General features: G+C 42.1%; 1 protein-coding gene and 1 long non-coding RNA gene across 5 annotated transcripts in view; one reads left to right on the top strand and one right to left on the bottom strand.

Moving 5' to 3' along the window:
- clocka (clock circadian regulator a) overlaps positions 1 to 14,651 on the bottom strand; it is a 280,411-nt gene extending 265,760 nt beyond the window's left edge. For 3 of the 4 annotated variants that reach the window (XM_068035091.1, XM_068035120.1, XM_068035111.1), the window contains exon 1: positions 13,323 to 13,591. The gene's annotated coding sequence lies outside the window, so the exon portion shown is untranslated. Of the gene's footprint in view, positions 1 to 13,322; positions 13,592 to 13,796; positions 13,868 to 14,583 lie in introns of those variants that run through there. The other variant, XM_068035102.1, reaches the window with a different exon arrangement.
- Positions 13,143 to 16,036, top strand: LOC137371966 (uncharacterized). The gene is made up of 3 exons (XR_010975324.1): positions 13,143 to 13,222; positions 13,739 to 13,873; positions 15,862 to 16,036. It is a non-coding gene; the product is annotated as an uncharacterized lncRNA (long non-coding RNA).
- Positions 16,037 to 20,108: the final 4,072 nt, after the last annotated feature.

The following is a 20,108-nucleotide window of genomic DNA, read 5'->3' as shown; positions in this document are numbered from 1 at the left end:
TTTGGCAGATGGAGTATAATGTGGGAAAATGCGAACTTGTCCACTTTGGCAGGAAGAATAGAAAAGCATAGTATTATTTAAATGGAGAGATACTGCGCAACTCTGAGATACAGAGGGATCTGGGTGTCCAAATACATGATTCACAAAAAGTTAGTATACAGGTACAACAAGTGATTGGAAAAGCAAATTGAATGTTGTCATTTATTACAAGGGGAACAGAAAAGAATATAAAAGTAGGGATGTTTTGCTACAGCTGTGCAGGGCCTTGGTGAGTTCACATCTGGAGTACTGTGTACAGTTTTGGTCTCCTTACTAACACTATTACTTGCAACTCCATGAGCCCTTATCTTGCCCATTAACCTTTGTGTGGCACCTTATCGAATGCCTTTTGGAAATCCAGGTGTACTACATCTATTAGTTCCCCTTTATCGACCTTACGAGTTACATCCTCAAAAAACTCTAATAAAATTGTCAAGCAGGATGTCCTTTTAGTAAAACCATGTTGGCTTGTTCTAATCATACTGTGCTTTTCTAAGTGTACTGTTAAGACTTCCTTAAACCGCGGGGTGGAACACTACCTAGAACTGTACTCCAGGGAAAATGCTTTCACTGATACCGCCCTCAATGCAGGCCAGTTTCTGCCAGTCATGGATGAGCTGGACGAACAGCCAACAAAATTGGCGGCGCAGTGGTTAGCACCGCAGCCTTACAACTCCAGCGACCTGGGTTCGGTTCTGGGTACTGCCTGTGCAGAGTTTGCAAGTTCTCCCTGTGTCTGCATGAGTTTCTGCTGGGTGCTCCGGTTTCCTCCCACAGCCAAAGACTTGCAGGTTGATAGGTAAATTGGCCATTGTAAATTGCCCCTAGTGTAAGTAGGTGGTAGGAGAATGGTGGGGATGTGGTAGAGAATATGGGGTTAATGTAGGATTAGTATAAATGGGTGGTTGTTGGTCGGCACAGACTCGGTGGGCCAAAGGGCCTGTTTCAGTGCTGTATCTCTAAATAAAAAAATAAATAAAAAAGCAGGACAATTCTAATCCAGCCAATTACTGCCCCATCAGTCTACTCTCGATCATCAGTAAAATGATGAAAAGTGTCATCAATAGTGCTATCTAGTGGCACTTGCTTTGCAATAACCTGCTCACTGATGCTCATTTTGGGTACTGCCAGGGCCACTCAGCTCCTGACGTTATTACAACCTTTGTTCAAACATGGACAAAAGAGCTGAGCTCAAGAGGTGAGGGGAGAGTGACTTCCCTTGACATCAAGGCAGCATTTGACCGAGTAGGGCATTGAGGAGCCTTAGCAAAACTGGAGTCAATGGGAATCAGGGGAAAATTCTCCACTGGTTGGAGTCAAACCTAGTGCAAAGGAAGATGGTTGTGGGAGGTCAATCATCAGCTCCAGGACATCACTGCAGGAGTTCCTCAGGGTAGTGTCCTAGGCCCAACCATCTTCAGCTGCTTCATCAATGACCTTCCTTCAATCATAAGGTCAGAAGTGGGGATGTTCGTTGATGATTGCACAATGTTCAGCACCATTCACGACTCCTCAGATACTGAAGCAGTCCGTGTAGAAATGCAGCAAGACCTGCACAATATCCAGGCTTGGGCTGATAAGTGGCAAGTAACATTCGTGCCACACAAGTGCCAGGCAAAGACTATCTCAAACACGAGAGAATCTAATCATCTCCCCTTGACATTCAATGGTATTCTGATCACTGAATCCCCAACTATCAGCATCCTGGGGATTACCATTGAAGAGAGACTGAACTGGAGTAGCCATATAAATACCATGGTTACAAGAGCAGGTCAGAGGCTAAGAATCCTGCGGTGGGTAACTCACCTCCTGACTCCCCAAAGCCTGTCCATCATCTGCAAGGCACAAGTCAAGAGTGTGATGAAATACTCTCCACTTGCCTGGATGGGTGCAGCTCCAACAACACTCAAGAAGCTCAACACCATACAGGATAAAGCAGCCTGCCTGATAGGCACCCCATCTACAAACATTCACTCTCTCCACCACTGACGCACCATGGCAGCAATGCGTACCATCTACAAGATGCACTGCAGCAATGCACCAAGACTCCTTAGACAGCACCTTCCAAACCCACAACCTCTACCCACAAGGGCAGCAGATGCATGGCAACACCACCACCTGCAAGTTCCCCTCCAAGTCACACACCATCCTGACCTGGAACTATAATCGCCATTCTGAAGTGGGACCAGAAGAGCAACATTAGTAGAATTTGTATTAGAGTGTATTGATAAATTTAGAGGAATCACTGTAGTTGTGAGGGGCCCCTTGAATGATGGGATGCTTGACCATTATTCTGGTATTTGTACAACCCAGTACCTAATTGCCTCCACAATCTGAGTTGTTACGACCGAGGCAGGAGCAACGTACTGTCAATTCAGACCCATCACTCCACAAGTTGCAGCATATTATTAAAGTTTTCCCAACCAACTGGAAAACAGCCAAACTAAACCCTCTGGTAACCCCCAGAATAAAACAGACCAAACCAGGTATCTCTAGACAACAAATTAACTATTTATTACAACTAAATTTTAAACACCATTAAGACAAAACTATCTTTAAAAGCCTATTTTAACCGAACTCCCCCATTCACACACACACACTCAAAAATCACAGTAAACCAGTTTCTTTTAAAAATTATGTTTTAAAAATTAGCTGTTTCTTAAGAATAAATAAATAACTGGCATACAAGTCTTTGTGGGTTACGTTCCTGATGGGTGAGGTAATCTAATGAGAAAAATCAAATGCCAAAGTCTCCACGCGGATTTGATGAAATTAGTCTCTTAATTGATAGGCATTCAAAACACTCTGGCTGCAGCAGCCATCAAACAGGTTTTTCAATGATGAGTATAGCAATAGGTCAACTTGAATTTTAAAACTGACAGTCTCTCAGTTGAAATTTTACTTCAGCAATACAAACTGTCTCTTCAAAGGTTTAGCTTTGTTAGGCAATTAACTTGGCCTGTAGCTCCTTGCAGAATTTTTGCTGAGAGAAATAGACAGCTTTTTTCTTCAGTTGCACACTTCGCTGGCGAGTCTCTCAAAACTGGTTTCAGCCAGTTTTTACAGTTAAATTGATACAGTACACCATGTGACCTCTCTCTCCTGCTGTGGCCTAGGTAACAAGTGCAATTGGCACACTGTGCCTCAGAAATCCAAAGGCTTCTCTCTCTCTGTCTTAACGGTACACTGTTTTAATCAGAGGAGAAAATAAATACGGTTCCGTGACACCTCCGCACTTGGCGAAATGAAATTACATTCTTAAAATGCATTTCAGTGCAATGCAAAAAAAAAAACTGGGAAAAAATATTTTCCACATTCACGCACCAGTCACCCTACTGATAATTTATAGCATGTTCTTTATACCATTGTTATGACCACAGCAGGAGCAACACATTGTTAATTCAGTCCCGTCACTCCACAGGTTGCTGTGTATTACTAAGCTTTCAGCAAATTGTAAAAAACAGCCAAATTAAACACTCTAGTATCCCCAGAATAAAGCAGACCAAACCAGGTATCTTCAGACAACAAATTTACTATTTATTTAAAAAAAAATCTTAAACACTATTAAAGATAAACCTATGTCTAAGGACCTTATAACTTCTTAATTTAATCTAACTCCCGCATTCATGCATATACATTCAAAAATAACAGTGGTCCAGTTTTAAAGGTAGAGGTTTTAAAAATTAGCTGTCTCCTAAGAATAAAATAAATAAGTAAGTTTTCTGTGTTTTACATTCCCGGTGAATGAGGTCTTCTGATGTGAAGATAATCAAAGTTCACTCGGAGTCTTCATTCAAATTTGATGAAAATACTCTGTTCTTGATAAACATTCAAACAGTTCGGCTGCAGTAGCATTAAACAGTTCTTTCAACCATGAGCATAGCAATACAAATAATTTGTTGAAGCAGAAAAGCTTTTCTTCCTTACTCAGGGAATTAACTTGGCTTGTAGCTTTCTAGAATTTTTCTTGAGAGAGAATAAAACAGCTCCTTTCTTCAGTTTGCCTCGCTGGAAAAGTCTCCCAGAACTAACTGGTTCTAACTAACTGTTACCTCCACAGTCAAATGGACACACCATACTTTGTGACCGCTCTCTACTGCTGTTGCTCAGGGTAACCAAAAATGCAGCTGTGGTACACCGTGTCGTCAGATTTCGAGAATCTTCTCTCCCTTAAAGTGCACTTTTTTTTTAATCCGAGGAGAAAAAAATAATACAAGTCCGTGACGCCATCGCCATCCATACAAGTTAACATGGTTAAATTCGTGACAAAGCGTGGCGATAACATTGTTTTTCCACGAAATATGTACAATTTTCAAATGGTAAGGCTGTAACAACAAACTCCATCCAAATATTCTAGCATTTCGGTTTTTACATTTTTCCACAGATGTTAATGGGTTATGGTCAGTGTATATTAGTATTTCTTTATAGCCTTGGCAGACATATACTTCGAAATGTTTGAGAGCCAGCAAAAGTCCTAATGTTTCTTTTTCCACAGTGGAATACTTTTTTTTGATGGCAATTTAGTTTTCTGGAAAAGTACTCTACTGGCTTCTCTGTGCCCAATTCGTCATCCTGCAATAGGACTGCACCCAACCCCAGGTCGCTGGCATCGATCGCTATTTTAAAGGATTTAGAAAAATTTAGAGCAGCCAACATTGCTTCATTAGTTAAGATTGCCTTTAGCTTTTCAAAAGCTGCCTGGCATTCATCTGACCATACTACTTTGTTTTTTTTTGCAGCAAATTGGTTAATGGAGCAGCCACAGTACTAAAATTCTGTACAAATTTCCTGTAAAAACTGTACATCCCTAAAAACCTCATTATTTCCCATATATAGTTAGGGATAGGGAACTCTAAGGCTTGTACCTTTGTTGTTTTTGGCAATGCCTGTCCTTGCCCCCACTATGTGTCCGAGGTAAGTTACTCTTGCTTTTCTAAACTCGCTTTTTTCCAGATTTAACACTAAGTCCACTGCTTATAACTTTTTAAACAGAATTTTTAGCTGGTTTAAATGTTCTCGCCAAGTGTTACTGTAATTAGTGCATCAGAGATACACTACACAGTTGGGAAGAATGGCTACCACCAATTTATTAATCTTTGAAAAGTGGCTGGGGCATTTTTTAGCCCAAATGGCATCACCCAGCACTGATAAAAACTGTCAGGTATTACAAAAGCTGATATCTCTTTGGCTTAAGGAGTCAAAGGAACTTGCCAGTATCCCTCTAACAAGTCGATCTTGGTAAGAAAGCTAGCACTGCCCGCTCTGTCAATACAGTCTTCTAAACGCAAAATTGGGTAGGAGTCTGCCATCGTTACTGCATTGACTTTTCTGTAGTCTACACAAAATCGGGTTGACCTGTCAGGTTTAGGTTTTAGAACTATTGGTGAACTCCAGCTGCTTTGACTAGGTTTGATCAAATTGTTTTCCAGCATGTACTGGATTTCTGCTTTTACTTGGGCCTGTTGGTCCAGATTTAAGCAGTAAGGATGTTGTTTTAAAGGAACAGTTTCCCCTATATCCACATCATGTATGGCTAAGGTTATACATCCCAGCTTATCCCTATAGACTCTTTTAAATGTTTTGAAAAGCCTGGTTAAGTCTTCACATTGTTTTGCCTCAAAGTGCAAAAGCATGTTGTCCAATTTTCCTAGCCATTCTGTATTCACTAATCCGATAGTTGGACGTTCAATCTGAGAATTGTCTAGGCCTCCTTCTGCCTCATCCTCACTATCCTTTTCCTTCTCAACAGTTGTGATTACCTAACATACCTGTACTGGCTTATCCACCTCCCTGCAATAATATGGCTTTAGCATATTGATGTGGCACAACCGGTTCTTCTTCCGACGATCAGGGGTGTCAATCAAGTAATCTACTTTACTCATTCTTTTGATCACTCTCTATGGGCCTCTGAACCGTGCTTTTAATGGTTCTCCCTGCAACAATAACACCACCAATACTTCATCCCCTGGTTGAAAATTATGGGTTTTTGCATTCTTGTCCGCCCATTTTTTCATGTTGGCTTGGGATGCTTTAAGGTGTACCTGAGCCACACCGCAAGCTTTTGTGAGCCTTTCCCAGAACATAGATACATAGTCCAACATCGAAGATTCATTCTTTTATTCCAAGAATCTGTCTTTTAAGAGTTTTAGAGGACCTCTTACTTCATGTCCATAAACCAGTTCGAAAGGACTGAAGCCTGTAGATTCATTCGATGGTTCTCTGGTGGCAAATAAAAGAAAGTCTAGTCCTTTATCCCAGTCATGCAGATATTTGTGACAGAATGTTCTAATCATTGTTTTGAGAGTTTGGTGGTATCTCTCTAAAGTTCCCTGTGACTGTGGGTGATATGCTGAAGATTTCAACTGTTGAATGCCCAAATTACCCATGACTTCTTGAAATATCTTAGACGTGAAATTAAAACCTTGATCCGATTGAACTTCAAGCGGTAACCCATATCTCGTAAAGAATTGGGTTAACTTTTCTACTACTATTTTGCAGTAATTGTCCTCAAAGGAATGGCCTCTGGAAATCGAGCAGCCATATCCATGATAGTAAGTTTGTATTGATGTCCCGCTTTTGTTTTTGGCAAGGGTCCTACACAGTCTACCAATACCCTGCTAAATGGTTCCTCAATCACTGGTATGGGAACTAGTGGTGCCGGTTTTATGGTAGGTTGTGGTTTTCCCACCATTTGGCATGTCCAACAAAATTGTCTCATATCCTGTGTAAGACCTAGTCAGTAATAATGTTGGCTTACACATGATCTGGTCTTCCAAATTCCCTTATGTCCTGCAAAAGGAATGTCATGTGCTAACCATAATAATCTCTGGCGATATTTAGGTAGTACTACTATCTGTTCAACAACTGTCCAGTCTTCATCCGCGAGTCTATGAGGCGGTCTCCATTTCCTCCTCAAAACCCCGTTTGCCATATAATAGCCTTCTGCAACTCCTTTTGCCTCAGTTTCTGTCAGAGCCTTCTGTGCTATTCAGCATATCTCTGGATCAGGTGGCTGTGCTGCAATGATAGAAGATCTGTTAAACAACTCATTTGGATAATCTAAATCCCCAAATAAGGTTTCAGATACTTGGCTATCCACTTGAAGTGCCACTTTTACCTCCGACAATGGATCCTGTTTTGCCATTGCTTGGGTGACTACATACACAGGAAATATTCCTGGAACTTGTTCCTGTAATTGTTCCGTTTCCCTAACTTCACTTGGTTCCTCTGTAATTATAGGAGAAACTGATGATTTGGCTGGATCAAAAGTATTTCCTCGGAGTAGACCAACTCCCTCTACTGGTAAACTGTGGACAACTCCTTCAGTTATCATCCCAGAAATTAAGTCACTCTCTATAAGTCACTTTATATAAAGGTATGAGTATATACTCCCTGCCAATTCCATGAACTAAACGTTTTGTGTTCAAGGGGCTCTCCGGTGGAAAAGTTATATCTTTTCGCAGCAAGACTGGTTGGGTTGCTCCTGTATCCCCAAATATAATGATAGGTTTTCCTGCCTCATCTAAAAGATATGGAGTTACTTTCCCCTTTGACAAAAATTCATTATAGCTTTCAGGTATCTTATTCTTAACCTCTGTACTCACTTAAGTTTTTGTATCTGGTTTTACAGTTGCCATTAAAGCTATAGCCTGTTCTGCTATACTCTCAGTTAGAGTCTTTTCCTCTGCATTAGCTTTGCATATTCCAACAAGTCCTATGGGTTTATCTCGCAATTTCCAGCATTCTCAACGAAGATTATCTGCTTTGTGGCAATGATAACACTTCGGTTTGCGAACCTCACTTCTACCGTCAGCACCTCCCTTTCTGGCCTGAGGTGATCCTGGGGCATTCCCAGCTGTTCCTTCTTGTCCCCGGCTACTTGCCATCCTTTCACTCTCCCACTTTGTTTCTTTCTCAGGTTTATGGGGGTGACGGACAAAAGGTTTTGGCTTATTCACAAGCTCAGAATCATCAGCAATTTCCACTGCTTGCCTAGCTTTCAAAACTTTCAGATTATCTACACGGGTTCTCACTACTGAAGGAATTGAATTTTTAAACTCTTCCAAGAGAATCAATTCTCGATGGTTCTCATATATGGTTTCCATCTTTAATGCCTGTATCGAACGGTCAAAATTAATTTGCTTCACCCTCTCAAATTCTACATATGCCTGCCCAGCCAATCTCCGTAAATTCCGAAACTTCTGATGGTAAGCTTCAGAAACTAACTCATATGCAGCGAAAACAGCCTTTTTTGCCATCTCATAATCTGCAGAAGCCTTTATAAATTAAACAGCTTTGCGTTGGGTCCTGGGCTGAATTTAGATTCTTCCTGACTCGAATTTTCCCTGGAGTCAAGACCACCCCTTTGTCTTGGATCCATCTCAACCTAAATTCCCTCTCTGTCTCCCTTTCCTCTTTTGCAAGTTCAAGTTTTCTTAATTCTTTATCAGCCTCAAGTTTTCTTATTGCTATTTCTTTTTCCTGTCCAAGTTTTATCATTTCTAACCCTGAATCTTAGCCAATTCCACTGCATCACTCTCTGACTTACCATCTCCTTCTTCCTCATCTTCTAATTTTAGACGTTGGGCTATTAGGTCAATTATCACCCGATTTCAACTCTAACTGCAATTTTGCCGCCAATTCTTTTATTCTTAGCTAAAGTTGTCAAGTCACGGATGGACACATTCTCCTTTCCCAGAAACTCTGCTGCAACTGCCAATGCCATCACAATAGTATAGACTGTACCTTCTTATACAAGAAACCTGGTTCCTTTCAGTTTTTTTTTGTAATTGGCATTACATTTGGATCCCGACAACCAAGTCTCCAATTAACATGATCCCAGATGCGAGAGCAATTAACATGATGCTGATGCAAGATCCCAATTTATATGTTATCCCAGAGACGAGCAATTAAAACGATTCTAAACGCGAGCCCCCAATTAATCTGATCCTGGACAAGATGTCCAATTAATATGTTAAGACTGAGGGGGGAGCAATGCACTGTCAATTCAGTCCCATCACTCCACAAGTTGCAGCATATTATTAAAGTTTTCCCACCAAACCGGAAAACAGCCAAATTAGACCTTCTAGTAACCCCCCAGAATAAAACAGACCAAACCAGGTATCTTTAGACAACAACAAATTAACTATTTATTACAACTAAATCTTAAACACTATTAAGACAAACTTATCTCTAAAGGCCTTATAAACCTATTTTAACCTAATTCCCCCATTCACACACATACACTCAAAAATCACAGTAAACCAGTTTCTTTTAAAAATTATGTTTTAAAAATTAGCTGTTTCTTAAGAATAAATAACTGGCATATAAGTCTTTGTGGATTACGTTCCTGATGGGGGAGGTATTCTAATGTGAAAATAATCAAATGCCACTCGAAGTCTCCACGCAGATTTGATGAAATAGTCTCTTAGTAAATAGGCATTCAAAACACTTCGGCTGCAGCAGGCATCAAACAGGTTTTTCAATGATGAGCACAGCAATAGGCCAATTTGAATTTTAAAACAGACAGTCTCTCAGTTGAAATTTTACTTCAGCAATACAAACTGTCTCTTCAAAGGGTTTTTCTTCCTTAGGCAATTAACTTGGCCTGTAGCTCCTTGCAGAACTTTTGCTGAGAGAAATAAACAGCTCTTTTCTTCAGTTGCACGCTTTGCTAGTGAGTCTCTCAAAACAGGTTTCAGCCAATTTTTACACAGTTAAATTGATACAGTACACCATGCGACCTCTCTCTCCTGCTGTGGCCTAGGTAACGTGCAACTGGCACACTGTGCCTCAGAAATCCAAAAGTTTCTCTTTCTGTCCTAAACATACACTGTTCTAACAGAGTCTTAAAGGCACACTGCTTTAATCTGAGGAAATAATAAATACAGTTCCATGACAGTGTAAACATACTGTCCTTGCTTCACTAATCAAAGATAGGGGAAAGGCTAGAGATGAGGCAGGATGCAGTAAGAGGTAAACTATGGGAGCTAACAGTTTCGAGGTTCAGGAGAAGATAGTAGCAGAATATTTGTGGGACAATACAATCCAGGTTACTGATCAAGCTGCAGACTTGGAATATGTCGGGGTAGCGTGAACAAATGAGTAATGGTGATTGTATCCTATAAATGTGTGCTGCAAATTCTGTTTCACTGAGAGGCTCTTTGGGTGAACCAGAGACTTCTCCCTTGTATATGCTTGAAAAATAAGGTAATTCTTTGCTATAATCCTGGACTTGAAAGCGGTTATATTTTCTCCACAACAGTTCCTTCACTGTCGCTGGGTCAAAATCCTGGAACTCCCTTCCTAACAGCACCATGGGTGTACCTACCCCACATGGACTGCAGCAGTTCTCAAGGGCAATTAGGGATGGGCAATAAATGCTGGCCACCGACACTCACATCCCATGAACAAATAAAAAAAATGCTTTTGGTCATCTGCCCTCATGTGGTTTGGCATCATCCTTTGTTTTGCAATGCCTCTGTGAAACTCCTTGGGATGTTTTTACATTAAAGGTGCTATATAAATAGAAGCTGTTGTTGTCAGTTCCTGCCTAGCTCAAAGCTTTTAAGTGTCCTGTTTAGGGAACAACTTGAATACATACATGCACAGAACCTTGTTGCAACAGCTAGAAATTAAAAAGCCTAGAAAACAGGGAGGAAAGAGTCTCCATTCTCTATGTCACTTAAATTAATTGATATAAGGTTAATTTAAAAAAAGTGTGCAGGAGGTCCATCATGAGAACTTAGTAAACTGCAGTCTACATGCACCCACCCAGATTTGCAACCATTTAAAGCAGGATTATCATAGTTTTGAGGAAAAGAGCCAAAGCCATTAGTGAAATCAAAAACAAGATATGCTTTCTGATGTGAAAGACTGATTAATGGTGGGGGCGGGTGTTGGGAGAGGGGCAAGGTGGCTCTCAAGCTTTACAGGGCAATGATCTTTTAAAAGGACAATTAAAAGCAGTCCTACTCAGGTACCCTCCCTCACCTCTTTTTCCAGTACATTGGCGATTGTATCAGTACCGCTTCCTGCTCTCAACCCGAACTTGAAAACTTCATTAACTTTGCTTCCAATTTTCACCCTACTCTCACCTTTACGTGGTCTATCTCCGACACTTCCCTTCCTCGACTTCTGTCTCCATCTCTGGGGATAGGCTGTCCACTAAGATGCATTACAAACCCACTGACTCCCATGGCTACCTTGATTACACATCCTCACACCCCATTTCCTGTAAGGATTCCATCCCATTCTCCCATTTTCTCCATCTCAGATATATCTGTTCTGATGATGTAACCTTCCACAGTATTTGACGTTTTCCTTTTTCCTCAACCTAGAATTCCCCCCACTGTGGTCGACAGGGCCCTCAACCTTGTCTGACCCATTTCCCGCACTTCTGCCCTCACCCCTTCCCCTCCCTCCCAGAACTGTGACAGGGTTCCCCTTGTCTTCACTTTCCACCCTACCAGCCTCCACATCCAAAAGGATCATCCTCTGCCATTTCCACCACCTCCAGCGTGATGCCATTACCAAACAAATCTTCCCTTCCTCTCCCCTGTCAACATTCCGTAGATCATTCCCTCCACGACACCCTCAACCACTCTTCCATCACCCCTGACACCTCGTCCCCTTCCCATGCAATCGCAGGAGGTGTAATACCCGCCCTTTTACCTCCTCTCGCCTCACCATCCAAGGCTCCAAACACTCCTTCCAGGTGAAGCAGCGATTTACTTGTACTTCCTTCAATTTAGTATGTTACATACACTGCTCACAATGCAGTCACCTCTACACTGGGGAGACCAAATGTAGATTTGGTGACCGCTTTGCAGAACATCTCCGCTCAGTCCGAAAGCATGACCCTGAGCTTCCAGTGGCTTGCTATTTCAACACACACCCCTGCTCACTGCCCATATTTCTGTCCTCCGCCTGCTGCAGTGTTCCAGTGGCATCAATGCAAGCTCGAGGAGCAGCACCTCATCTTTCAATTAGGCGCTCTACAGCCTTGCAGGCTCAACATCGAGTTCAACAATTTCAGAGAATGACTGGCCTTTTTTTAAATATTTTTCAGTTTTTCATCATTTCATTTTCTTTTTTAATCATGTGCCCGTTTTTCATGTGGTGCTTTTGGACAGAGCTGCTCATTGGCCATTAACTCTCTCTGGACTAATGCTTTGTCTTTCACCACAAGCATTAATTCACACTCTTTTTGCCTTTGTTTTTTGTTTATTCATTCATGGGATGTGGGCGTCGCTGGCCAGGCCAGCATTTATTGCCCATCCCTAATTGCCCTTGAGAAGGTGGTGGTGAGCTGCCTTCTTGAACCGCTGCAGTCTTTGTGGGGTAGGTACACCCACAGTGCTGTTAGGAAGGAAGTTCCAGGATTTTGACCCAGCGACAGTGAAGGAACAGCGATATTGTTCCAAGTCAGGATGGTGTGTGACTTGGAGGGGAACTTGCAGGTGGTGGTGTTCCCATGTATGTGCTGCCCTTGTCCTTCTAGTTGGTAGAGGTCACAGGTTTGTCCCATGACATCTTTGTTATTTAATCTCTCCTGCCCTTTGCGCTGTCACACACTTTTCCTTTTGTTCTCTTTCCCACCCACCACGCCCCTTCTCTTGCTTTAAACCTAATTATTTTCTCACCTTTGCCTGTTCTGAGAAAGGTCACAGACCTGAAATGTTAACTGTTTCTCACCCAGCAGATGTTGCCTGACCTGTTGAGTATTTCCAGCACTTTGTTTTTATTGATTGCCAGCATCTGCAGAATTTTTCTTTCAAATTTTACAACTTAAAATAGCACTTTTTAACATCTTAGAAACGGTCAGTTCAATGTAATTGGCAACTTTGATCTTAAACCAGCGGAGCCACTTTCTAACTGGGGAGGCTTAGAATCGATGGCACAGTACTCAGATAATCAGATTCTGAACAAATCATACAAGTAACAGAACCAAATTTTTGGATGTTTGAATTTTTTTTTAAATTCTACCTTTCAAAATTAGTCTAGAAAGGTCCATCTCAGGATTTCGTGAAATTACACACAAATATTTTCTAAACGTATCAATGAAAACACAAACGCAGACCTGCCCCCTCAACTGGAGTAAAGGGGTGGGCACTCCACGCATGCGCAATACTGAGGTGGGAGTGTCACCGGCAAGAAGAAAATAGCCAGAGCACAAGGCCAGGCAAGTAATAACCAGAGAAAACATTCAGCCCCTCCCCCTCACGCAAACCCGAGGATCCAATATACATTTCAAAGACTTCACTTGTCTTTTAAACACCTACCTCTATTTCATTCCCCCAACAAATGAGATTATGTCCCCGCCCCCTGTGTTTCTCCTTCAGTTCAGCGGGCCCGGTGGGCAAACCGTTGGAGCGAGTCCGTTCGGAACCCGAACGTTGGCACTCAGACGTTCTGTCCAAGACACGAGCTCGCAGCCAAAGCCCGCCGCATTCTCCCAGCCAAGTATCTGCTCTGATAAAGCAGCACTTTTACCGGCTGCCGGCGCCGTACAACCCAACCTGATGGCAGCGTCAGCTCAGCCAAGCAGGCCGTGATTGACAGCTCGGGCAGCCACTCACACCGCGGTTAACAGAGCTCTACTAAATTACACATTAAAAAGGACTACCGAAGCAATACCAACGCAGTTTACAACTCAAACCAATTGGAATCTATATCAAAAGTCTTGTTTTTTTTTTAGTCTAATAGGCTGACGCACCATTCTGTATATAAAATGATGCTTTTCGTCCACCACTTACATAATGTACTGTTGCCAGCTGGAGATTTCCTGGTTATTTCGTATATTTTCTCGCTTCAAGCCGGGGGATATCTAAAAGTAAGATTTTATTTTTCCAAATTAGTAATTGCATAATTAAATGACTTTATTTTACAAGTTATACTTCAGCTGTGGGCATTTTCTGGCTTGTCTGTTGCAACTGTCAGTGCCACCTGAGCTTAATGTTCTGAGCTGGCGCAGGCCCGGCACGCGACGCTCCCTGGGAGAGTTCCACTGACCTAATTCTCCTCTCCCATGGTTGTGATTGTGACACAAGGTTTCACTCAGAGGGGCGGGGCCACTGCAGAACTGAGTGTTCCACTGACCTAATTCTTCCCATTGTTGTGATTGTGACTCAAGGTTTCACTCGGAGGGCGGGGCCACTGCAGAACTGAGGGTTCCACTGACCTAATTCTTCCCATTGTTGTGATTGAGACAAGGGCCAGAATTTTACCCCCCCCCCCCCAAACGACCGGGCTGGCGGGGAGTGAGCCATTCCGGAACCCCTCCTGCCCTCGCTGCAATTTTATGCAGGGCGGCGGTGAGAAATGGCCTGCCTGCCCCAGGCCAATCAAGACCCTTAAGTGCCCAATTAATTGGCACTTTAGGGCATCCGCTGAGGGTATTTTACCCTTGGCAGCTGAGGCCCCAAAAACCCCACCTGATAAAACCAAGCGATTTTCTTGCGGACTGGGGAGTCCTCCTGATCAGGCACTCTGTGTCCCACGGAGGCCCGACCGATTGTCCCCGGCGAGGCTCTAAAAACTTACCTTCCAGGGCTGTCCTTCCTTTATCTTCCAATTGCTGGGTGTAGTCCCAGCAGTGGCCACCGCTTCCGATAGGGCTGCTGGGACTAAGAGCTGCCAACCTTCTGATTGGCTGGCCACTCCATGAGGCAGGACTTCCTGCATCAAGGAGGTGGAAGTCCCGCCCAAGACCAATTAAAGGCCAGAGGAATGAAAATCCTGGTCTGGCTCCCCAGGCCAGGCAGAAGCGGGCTTGCCACCACCTTTTCAGCTGGTGGACGAGGCCTCCCGCCCAACAAAAAATTCCAGCCCCGGTTTCACTGGGACAGGGGGAGCCACTGTAGCTCAGGCGCCATCAGCCTCACAATGCAGTGAGGTGTACAGCAATCAGACAAATGATCCAAAAAGTAAACTAGAATGTATTTTCTTTTGCAGTAGGGGGGTGGGATTTCCTGCATTAAGTATGGTTGAGAAGTCAGTTATTTTTGTTACCAATGAAGAAGAACTCTCCAGGAAAAAAAACAAGGTTGGGAATTGCGCAATTTTGTGGGGATTCGACCTTTTCTTTTGCAGTGTCAATTTTTTTTTTGTGTAAGTTTGCTTGCAAAATCTGTTCCAAGGAGTCACTTGTGGGTTTAGTTGTATCTAGACCTCCCACAACTCTCAAATTATGTCTTAAACGTAAACAAGTACAAGGTGCCGGGTCGCTGAATTGTAGAGTGAAACCAGAAATATCTGATAATGGTTCATGTTTATAGCCACAAATGGGTCCCACTCCTTTGTTTTTTTTTTAAAAGAGATTTTATATTTTATCAAAGTAAATTTGAAATCCACCGCACGCCCACCACCACGTTCTCCTAATTTTATGGGGAAAACTAACAATTCTGTTTCTTAAACCATAAGGACAATCTCCTTAATAAAATGTATTCTAGGAAGCAATGTAGCATTGTAATCTGCTTGCAGACCTACAGTATTGTCTGACTAAAACTTTTCATCGAATTTTGATTAATTTCTATTGCCTCTGTCCAGTTTTGAACCAGACTACCTTTTGTGTGAGAAATCCAGAAATTTCTAAAATGTAAACCATGTCTTCAAAACATTTTAAATAAAAAATGTTGAGGATTAATAATGTTTGAAATGCTTTTAACATTAGGAAATTAAGTCATGATTTTACCCTTGTCTGCTGACTATACTGGCCTGGATTCTGTGGTTAAAAGTGAAGGGTAGCACTTATTGCTGATCTCAAAAAAAGCTGCTCACAAAAAAATGACCGGCCTCAGAGTGTCTATTTCATCCATATAGACCTGACTTTGGATCTGGCGCCATCAATGAGGAATCTGTGGTGTCCAGCAACAGTGAAGTTATCAAGCAGGCTGATCTGCCAATCAGATTGAAGAGTTGTCAGACAGCAACCCAGGAAGAAAAAAGCATGGATTAGAATTCCATTTGTAATCATTTTAAAGAAAGCAAAATAAAGATTGGGATATGCACATAGGATTAAGGTGGAAGTTGAAATATCATGAACAAACTCGTTAAAAGTTTTATTATTTTAAAAACCATAGAATTTTAAATTTTTATTCTGAGGGAATTACACTGCACACTTATAAAATTAATTTTTCAGGGCCAGAGGGGTTTCTCATCCGTAATTATGACTCAGTAGGCTGCAAAAATTCAGTTACAGCTCATTTATTTCAATAATGGTTTTTGCAGCGAGAATAGTGCAAAGTTGAATTTCACATCAATTCATTGATTTTGTGTTGTATCTGCGAAGACTCCAATAGCACATCCTGTGGAAGGAAGAGCAGTGCATCACTGACAGCAACGACTGGATTTTGCATTTAACTGCACATATGAAGTTGCTGTCAATTTAATACAGTAATGACAGTGAGTGATGATACCGTGAAAATTTTCAGCTGATCAGAGAGATACAGCAAGGATTTGAAAAGGGTAGGGCAAGTCTGATGAATCTGATTCATTTTGTTTTTGAAAAGATGACTAAAGTAGTGGACAGGGAAATGCCTATGGATGTTATTTATATGGACTTCCAGAAAGCAATTGATAAAGTCCCTCATAAAAAGCTGTTAGCTAAAGTTAAAGCACATGGGATTGAAGGCAAATGGTTTGGAAATTGATTAAGGGGAAGACGACAGAGAGTAGGGATAATGGGCAGGTACTCGAATTGGCAGGACGTGACCAATGGTGTCCTGCAAGGATCTGTGTTGGGGCCTCAACTATTCACCGTCTTCATTAATGACTTAGATGATGGGGTAGAAAGCCACATATCCAAATTTAACGATGGCACAAAGATAGGAGGCATTGTAAGGATGTAGATGGAAGCATAAAATTGCAAAGAGGTATTGATCGATTAAGTGAATGGAAAAAACTGTGGCAAATGGATTTCAATGTCAGCAAATGTGAGGTCATCCTTTAGGACCTAAAAATCTTAGAACGTGGTACTTTCTAAATGCTTAAAAGCTAGAAACAGTGGGAGCTCAAAGAGATTTGGGGGACCAGGTGCATAAGTCATTAAAACATCACGAACAGGTACAGAAAATAATCAAAATGGCAGATGGAATGCTGGCCTTTATATCTCGAGGAATAGAATACAAGGGGTAGAAGTCATGCTTCAGCTATTGTTATGACCAAAATGGGAGGAATGCACTGAGTTTTCTAGTTCCACTTCTCCACAGGTCACAACATATAGTTAAATGTTTACGCAGTTACCGATACAGTCAATCATAGACTCTACTCTTTATCCCAGAATAAAATACACCAACCAGGTTTCCTGAATAAACAACAAAATTATCAATTTATTATAAAACAAGACATAACAGTAACGATGCAAAGCATTAACACAGAGTGAAATATGAAAGTTCCCTTTTACCTCAGCCCCACATACTTACACACGCACGCGCGCACACGCATACACACACTGGTTAACCGAAAAAATAAGGGATTTTCTTTTTAGAGCTCTGTTATCAAAAAAAAGACAAGAAAGAATACTTGGGCCAAATACTTTCTAATTCTTGAAGAAAAAAGAGATATGGAAAGATGTCAGTTGTCCCAAATACACATAGGTGGTTGTCACTGGGATCTCTCGCTAGAACAGTTCTTTTCAGGGGACGGTGAAGATCAGTTTGGCAGGCTTTCCAGGAGAAATACAGCAACAAGGCTTTCTGGCAGGCCTTTCAGGAGGAATGCAGCATCAATTTCTCTATTTCTTACAACTGCTTCTAAGAGCTCGTCAAAGAAATGGAAAAGGCTGAGCTGGAGTTTTGTCCTTGGCAGGTTGATTTTTAAACTCCCTTCAAAACACTGTCCTTACCCCAACACACTGTCCAAAGCGAAACCAAAAACAATATCTCAAGAATCAAGCCCCCTGGCCCCTATAAATCTTGACCGATCACTTCTCTGTAAACATCTCCCCCAAGTCAAAAAGCCCCTGCTGGGTATTTATCTGAAGACAGGTGACATCCAGTAAATGTTGTTTTCAAACAAGACCTCTGTGTCCTTTCAATGACCCCAGTGAAAAATATCCATGGAATCCTTTTCAGTTTACCCAAATAAATCAATGTCCATAATTCTAAAATACATGAGTCCTCAAAAAAAAAACTTAACAAAAGATGTAGAAGCACTGTCATAACAATGTACAAAGCTCTGGTCAGATTACACCTGGAGTACTGTGAGCAGTTCTGGGCACCATACCTTAGAAAAGATATTGTGGCCTTTGAGGGAGTGCAGTGCAGATTTACCATAGTGATACCTGGACTCCAAGAATTAAATTATGAGGAGAGATAACACAAACTAATGTTTTATTCCATGGAATTTACAAGATTAGGGGGTGATTTGATAGGTTTTCAAGATATTAAGTGGAACAGTTAGAATGGATTAGGAGAAACTATTTCCCCTAGTTGGGGAGTATAGGACTATGGGACATAGTCAAAAAATTAGAGCCAGACCTTTCAGGAGTGAAATTCGCAAACAGTTCTTCACACAAAGGATGGTAGAAGTTTGTAACTCTCTTCTGTAAACACCATTTGATGCTAGGTCAATTGTTAATTTTAAAACTGAAATTGATGGATATTTGTGAGCCGAAGGCATCAAAGGATATGGGGCAAAGGCAGGTATATGGAGTTAAGTCACAGATCAGCCATGATCTCATTAAACAGGCTGTTGAGCCTAAATGCCTACTCATATTCCTATGTATCTGTTGGAGGTGATGTAGTTGAAAAAATTTCATAGTTTAATTGGAAGCAATGACAGATGGCTGATTGGCCCTTTGAAGAATGCCATAACAGTCAAAGAGGTTATTTAAGGGCTATTCCTTATTCAAGAAGGAGAGAGAGGAGCACGGTGGGAGCGGAGGTTTAAAAAGCGTGGCAAAAGCCCAGAGTCGGAGACCAGAGACAGAGCGAGAGAGAGGAGCACGGCGGGAGCGGAGGTTTAAAAAGCGTGGCAAAAGCCCAGAGTCAGAGACCCGAGAGAGAGGAGCACGGCGGGAGCGGAGCAGGGAAAAATCAAAAAGTGACATCAGAGTGACGTCACAAACAACAGTGAGAGCAGGGAAACAGAGACGCCGGGGTGAGTATACAGGTAAGCTTTTAATTTAATTTAATTTAAATCAAACATAGTATCAAACATCACAGGCAAGCTGGTAGGTGATTGGTTTGGGAAGAAGCTACCTGTTTGATGAGTATCTGGGAAGCAATTAAGGTCCATTCTAATCCTAACGTTTAAAATAGTAAAGGAACTAGTGGTAAGCTTAATAAAATACATATAAAAAAGGAAAATAAAATAAATAATTCAATAAAATAATTAAGTAGTTAATTAAAACACATTAAGGATGGCAGAACAGGCGATTTGTCATGACTGCAGCATGTGGGAGCTCCTGGATGCCAGTGTGATCCAGGGCAAACACATCTGCAGTAAGCATTTGCGGTTGGAAGAGTTTCAGCTCAGAGTCATTGAACTGGAGTCTGAGCTGCAGACACTGTGACACATCGGGGAGGAGGAAAGTTACCTGGACACTTTCAACCAGGAGGCAGTCACACCACTTAGGATAGGGTCTTCTGATTTGGTCAGTGGTCAGGGACAGGAGAGCTTGGCTGCAGCTGAGGCAGGTAAGGAGACCCAGAGGGCAGGAGTGCAAGAGCCTCAGTCTTTGCGATTGTCCAACAGGTTTGCGGTTCTTTCAGCTTGTTTGGATGAGGGTGGGAGCTGCAGGGTGGATGAGCAACCTGACCGTGGCATCATGGTACAGGAAGCTATTCAAGTGGAGGAAGAAAAAAGGAATATAGTGGTAGCAAGGGACAGTATAGTTAGGGGGATTGACACTGTTCTCTGCAACAAAGAGCGAGAGTCCAGATAGCTGTGTTGCCTTCCCAGTGCCAGGGTTCGGGACATCTGTTCAGGGCTGAAGAGGAACTTACAGTGGGAGGGGAGGATCCAGTTGTCGTGGTCCATGTAGGTACCAATGACATAGGCAGGACAAGGAAAGAGGTTCTGCATAGTCAATATAAGGAACTAGGCACCAAATTGAGAAGCAGAAC

The sequence above is a fragment of the Heterodontus francisci genome, chromosome 1, assembly GCF_036365525.1.
Source record: "Heterodontus francisci isolate sHetFra1 chromosome 1, sHetFra1.hap1, whole genome shotgun sequence".
Taxonomy (NCBI): domain Eukaryota; kingdom Metazoa; phylum Chordata; class Chondrichthyes; order Heterodontiformes; family Heterodontidae; genus Heterodontus; species Heterodontus francisci.
The sequence above is the reverse complement of the archived record's forward strand: the minus strand, read 5'-3'. Positions and strand labels throughout refer to the sequence as shown.